Here is a 6,158-nt window from a genome sequence, read left to right as displayed (position 1 = left end):
AAAACAAATAACCCAAACAACAAATGGGCCAAGGACCTAAACAGACACTTCTCAGAAGAGGATATACAATCAATCAACAAATACACGAAAAAATGCTCACCATCTCTAGCAATCAGAGAAATGCAAATTAAAACTACTCTAAGATACCATCTCACTCCAGTAAGATCGACCTCAATTTTTTAAGGAGTCCAAGAAAAGTTGTGGATTTTCAGTCTGTTCAGCTTTTTTCTTATTTTAAGGTGGGGAATGATTACTTCAAAGGTCTAAACATGTTGTGGTTGAAACCAGAAGTGTTTTGCTCATCCATTCAGTTGATCAACTGCTCCTTTGTTTATTGCAGTATGATTACATTTAAACACTTGAATTAGTAATAGCAGGACTATCACAGCCTGGTTGCGAATTGTTTCAAGAAACAAGATTCTATTAAGTTTTCTACTGCTCCTCATCATTTCCCACTTCCCAAACCACTTATTACATTCTGTTAGACAACTTCCAGCATTTTGTGCTCAAAATAAGGAAACAATCAACACTGATGGATTTCTGCAGGTGCTCTTTCAGAACAGTTCAACAGAACAAATGCTGTAAAACAGTTTGCATATCAGTGAAATACTGGGTCACTAATTTCAGTGGGTTGCCTTGATTTAGAGACACAGAACCCCAGAGGAAAAATAGCCATTCTGCTCTGCTACTAGTTATCCAGACTTCCTTTTCCAGTGTCAGTGTGAGTCCTCCCTCCTTGGCTTACACCAGTATTTCCTTGTTCAGGCTCTGTTACCAACACATAGATAGGATATGGTTCCAGAATCGTCTCCTTCATTATTACCTGACCTGTGTGTTTGAAAGTTCATGTCCTAGATACTGAGTCAAGACCTTAATTGTGTGAGAATTCCCTCTTGTTCCTGCTCAAAAACCACCATGGTTCTTCTATCCACTTAAATTTGAATGCCACCACTCTTAGAGGAGACATCCAAGAAACCATTGTTAAACTCAGTATGAATGTTGTGAACAATTCAGAGGTATCAATTGAATTTATATACTTTCTTTGTGCTCTAAGGAACATAAAACAATAAAAAAATGTGATCTATGCTTCCTCAACACTCACAGCTTACTAGGTGAGATAGTCTAAAACACCTTCTTATGAGATGCATCAAACTTAGATACATGTAGTAATAGAAGCAGGGAGGATTACTTTGGTAAGGAGCATTTGTTTCTGACATTAATTTTACTACGTAGCCGCATTAGGTAAGTGATCAATGACTTGAACACTGTAGAAAGTCCTTGGGCATGTAGCCTTTCTGATGTAATGTCAGTTTGAATATGCCTTAAACAAATAGGCACACATTTACATCACTGTGCCTGTGCTGAAGTATTTCAAAATAAAGTCATATATAGTAACACTAAGATCTGGAATAAGAAAGGAGAAATGTTTTGAGGAGAGAATAATTTGCCTATGTAAATCCTGACATTTTACAAAAATATTCACTATACATAATGGGAGGAGGATGTTTGACCATTCTAAAGAATCTCTTTTAAAACCGACTTGGTCTTTTATTGTCTTTGGCACCATAAAATACTCTGCCACTAGAAACAAATAACAAAAACTAAAAGCAGTTCTCTATCAGTAATTTTTTTTTTCCTGGGATCTGCATTTGAGGAAGTTGGTTTTCCAAAGGGTAGAAAAGCAAGAGTGTAGGCTGACCCAAGAAATGATATTTTTCCAACATGTATGGATTTTAAGTATTAATCCTCCCAGAATGCTACAGAAAGTGGAAGCACATAATATGTTTGTAATAAAATATGACTTGGTGAGAATGAGATTCCTCCACTTTCAATTCTATGAAGTGATGAAGAGGGGTATGAAAAAATAAGTTCTATTTTTATAGTCTAGGAAAGGACCCCAATAGCAAAAAGAATACTCCAAACCTGTACCATGACCCTGTCTCTGCCCTCTCCCTTTCCACACCTCCTGCTGTCTGCCCACTGTGTTGCACACGTGAAAGATAGATGTATAGCCCAGAGCAGTAAGTACCACAAGTTAGATGCTTTCCATTTGAATCTGGCTTTGTTGCCCAAGTTACTGAACCTCTCCTGGCCTCAGTTTCCCAATCTGTAAAAAGGAGGTAAGGATTGTGTCAGTCACAGAAATTGTGGGTATTAAATGTGCCAATACATGTGAAGTGCTTAACAAAGAGCTGGAACACCATGAAGGCTTCAATATATGTCAAATGCGATATATTATCACTGCAATGCAACATTGGATGGGCCAGAACTCAATTTTTTTTTTGTGAGAGAAATAGCTTCTGCATTTTTTTTTTCTGTTGGGTAAATTCATCATTTTATTTGCACCAGGAGTTCTGCATTTGGGTAAGTCAGTTGGATAGTACTTGTTAGTTACGTAAAGGTGAAGATGGTTTCCCTTGAGGAAGAAGGAACAGGGCATTTGATAGCCTATTGGGGGAGTCTCTCTCAACACCCTTTGGTGTGCAGAGTAGATTAAGTTGGCACAATGGCCAAGGAGCTTCCTAGGAGGAAAAGAGACCTCTGTCTTCTCTTTTGATGTTCAATATTATCATAAACTCTATGATGGACCTCCATGATTCAAGATTATTCATTTGGCAGGAAGGAATAAGCATCCCAAATGGTCATGCATCATATGGAAAGGGAAAGTCTAGATTCAAAATTTAAGAATGCTTTAAGGGCAGGTATAGTTTCAGTTCATAATGGGAACAAGATCAGAGGACTCTCAGGACCCAGTTCCCAGTCCATTCCTGATGCTTTGTGTTTTGTATGAAGAACTCCCTGCATGTGAGGATAAACTAAAAGAATTTCACTTTGGGAACTGGAATGTGAGACAATTTCTTGGGGGTGATATTTTTACAGGGTTATAAACTGACATTCCTCTTGAAAGTTTTAAGTTTGTAAGGGATTATTTCAGCAGTGTGAAACAACCCATGTGATTAAAAAGGACCAATTTCCAACTATGTATAGCAATGACAGGATGAATAATGATAAGGGACTAAGCAGACAACCATGTCTCTTAAAAGAAAGTGAGGCTCAGGAGTCCCCAGGACTAACAGTTGAAAACACCTTGGGGAGATGATACCAGATTTTGAATAATTTGGGCAAGCAGGTTTAAGAGATTAGTTAGGAAAATAAAAGTAATAAAGATGAGGAAAATAAAAGTAATATGTTATGCAAAGCTGTCACATCTCCTATTATATTAATTATATTAATCCATCTATCAATTCACGTATTCACTCCTTTATTTCTTCATTTTTTGCAATATGCATTTACTAAAGGTGCTGTTATGGTTTGGATATAAGGTGTCGTCCCAAAGCTCCTGTTAATGCAGGAATATTTGGAGGCAAAATGATTAGATTATGAGAGTCATAACATAATCGATGCATCCTAGCTGGACTGACTAGGTGGTAACTGTTGGCAGGTGGGTGTGGCTGGAAGTGGGCCACTGGGAATATGCTTGGAAGGATGCATGTTTCCTGCAGCTCCTTTCTCTCTCTCTCCCTCTCTCTTCTTCTCTCTCTTTCTCCTTCTTCCTTTCATAAGCTGAGCAGCTTTCCTTGGCTGAGCTCTTCCCTATGATGTGCTGCATCTTGGGCCCAGAGCAACCGAGTTGGCCTTCTCTGGACTAAGGCCTCTGAAGCAGTGAACCTCAAATAAACCTTCTGTTTTCTAAGTTGTTTTGTTGGGTATTTTGGTCAGAGTGTTGCAAAAGCTGGCTGATACAGGTGCTGTTTAGAAAGCCTTATGAAATAGGGGTTTGGTTGCCAAATGTGCTGAAATGTTTTACTCTTGTGTGTGTGCAAGCATTTGTGTTTAAAGATTCTTGGAACGACAAAGTACATATGCCAGTCATTGCTTTGCTTTAGTGTGGTGACTGCTGTTTGGTGTGGATTTTGTTTTGTTTTGTTTTGTTTTTCAACATACAATTAAAAAATCTGAACCACACCACTTGAAAAAGAAAAGCCCAGAAAGCATGCCCTGAGGAGTTCTCAGTCACAAACCAATGGAGAAAATTCAGTATCAGTGAAAATTCAGTGTTTCCATCCCATGGAAACACCGATGGCCTTTTCTTCTGATTACAAAGATAGGCTGACCATACCAGAAGAGGTATTGACAGACAGATTTCCTTATCATTCAATAATAAATACCCTCTTACCCTTACAGCCCTTATGATTCTAGAATAAATGAATTCCCACCTGTCATGGATTATCAGTTATTTCTGCATCTGTTCAACTAGAGCAATATTATTAATAGTACAGGAAAGCTAGGACTGGCTGTGTCTGAGGACCACTATCTTTGTTCCTTTGCTAATCTTTTGTATTTTGCTTTCTGATCCTAGGATGCTGGGAATAAACATATTCTTGGGATGCAAGAAGACATCTGATCGGATATTCCTTAATTAACTCAATCTTTTACAAAACATTCCAGTATTCTTGGAAGGTCTTTGAACACCTATGCAGAATGAGGAGAGAGCTCACTACACTTATTTGAAAATTCCTATTCATAACAGCATCTCGCTGAAGTATTCTAATCAGCTGTCAGGCAGCCAGATCTCCCCATAGCTTATGGACAGCCCCAAGGCCCACAGAAAGACAGTGGAGAGGGTCAGATTGACAGATTGTTTTTGCTGTCTTAACGAGCACAAATTAACTGATTTTGCTGAAAAATCTCTCCGGATTATGACAGACAAAACATCTTTCACAACGTGACATGTTTTCTTTGGACCACTCTGGTTTCTTTGTGGAGAGGCTGACAGTTCAGCTTACCTATTCTGTTTTGTTCATAGTTATCACTATTTTTTTATTTGCTTCAATGATTTAGCCTCATCATTTTTCATGAAAATACAAAACCTTATAAAACAAAGGCAATCTCTGATAAGTCTTTTTCACCTAGGGTGCCTATGACAGAAGCTGACATCCATAGCTGAGTCATTTTGTCTCTTGGTTATTTAATTTCTCTCTCATGGGTGTGTGTGTGTGTGTGTGTGTGTGTGTGTGTGTGAGAGAGAGAGAGAGAGAGAGAGAGAGAGAGAGAGAGAGAGAAATGTATGATACAAAGATCTTCACATTTTGTGATCACCACTCACTTATGTTCTTATATGACCCCAACTAGTTAGCCAGGCCACTTGCCCTGACCCATAAGTTTATGTATATTTTCTAAACTTCGGTAACTTTTCTTTCCATACAAAGTATGTGAATAGGTTATCCAACCAAGGAACTGATCATTAAGAAGACTATTTCTCTCAAGGTCATTCAAGGCCACCCCTGAATGAGCCATGGTAGAATTGCTGCCCATTTTTCAGGGAGGATCCATATACTAAACCAAGCCATTCATAAACCAAAGTTGGATGTTTTTCCTTTCTTTTAGTTGGAAATTTAAGATACAGCATATATATCTCCTTAAGTGTGAGTAGAGAGAGGAAGGCTATTGTCATACAGGAGGATGCCATAGGTCCTCTGACCTACCTGCTCACGCAGCTTACTTGTTCTCTGAGGTCTTGCTTGTGTTTGTACTAGGTATACCACGTCCATCTTATAGCAACTCCTACCCAACCTGGTGTCTGGGTCAGAAAGGACCCAGCCCATGATGGGCTGTTGAATCATATGATCCTATGGTGTGCAGTGGTAAGGTTCCCTGTGTCTACCAAGCACCAGAACTATGAAGGAGGTGATTTTTAAAAAACAAATAATTCTTAGCTACAGAGGTATGGCCTTGTTCCAGAAACTCAAAGGTCAGTGTTTTGGCCTCTCTTGTGCAAAATACCTATCCTATTTAGCTTCTTTTCTCACCACTGATATTTACAACACCTTGGGTCTAGTGATCTTATGGGCCAAGCTGCTGTAAAACTTGTTTCTGTACCAGGCTTAAACCCACTTTGTAAACCTGAAAGGCTTTCCCATTGTCTGGAATACTAACTGAAACAGTGTCTCTATAAGTGAAATGTAGTCTGTTAGGCATTGTACTGTGTGTGTGTGCGTGCGCACTAGAAGTGCAAGATGAACACATTTGGAGATTTTAGCATGTTCCTGACCGGTGGACCAGCTCTAAAAATTTTGTGACTATGTCAGATCCCTAAATTCTCTCAGGGCCCTTTTCCTACCCTATGGGATTCATATCTATTACTGAGACTTTTTGTA

This window comes from Spermophilus citellus, assembly GCF_964194105.1.
Source record: "Spermophilus citellus genome assembly, chromosome: 10".
Classification (NCBI taxonomy): domain Eukaryota; kingdom Metazoa; phylum Chordata; class Mammalia; order Rodentia; family Sciuridae; genus Spermophilus; species Spermophilus citellus.
This window is presented reverse-complemented; position numbering follows the sequence as displayed.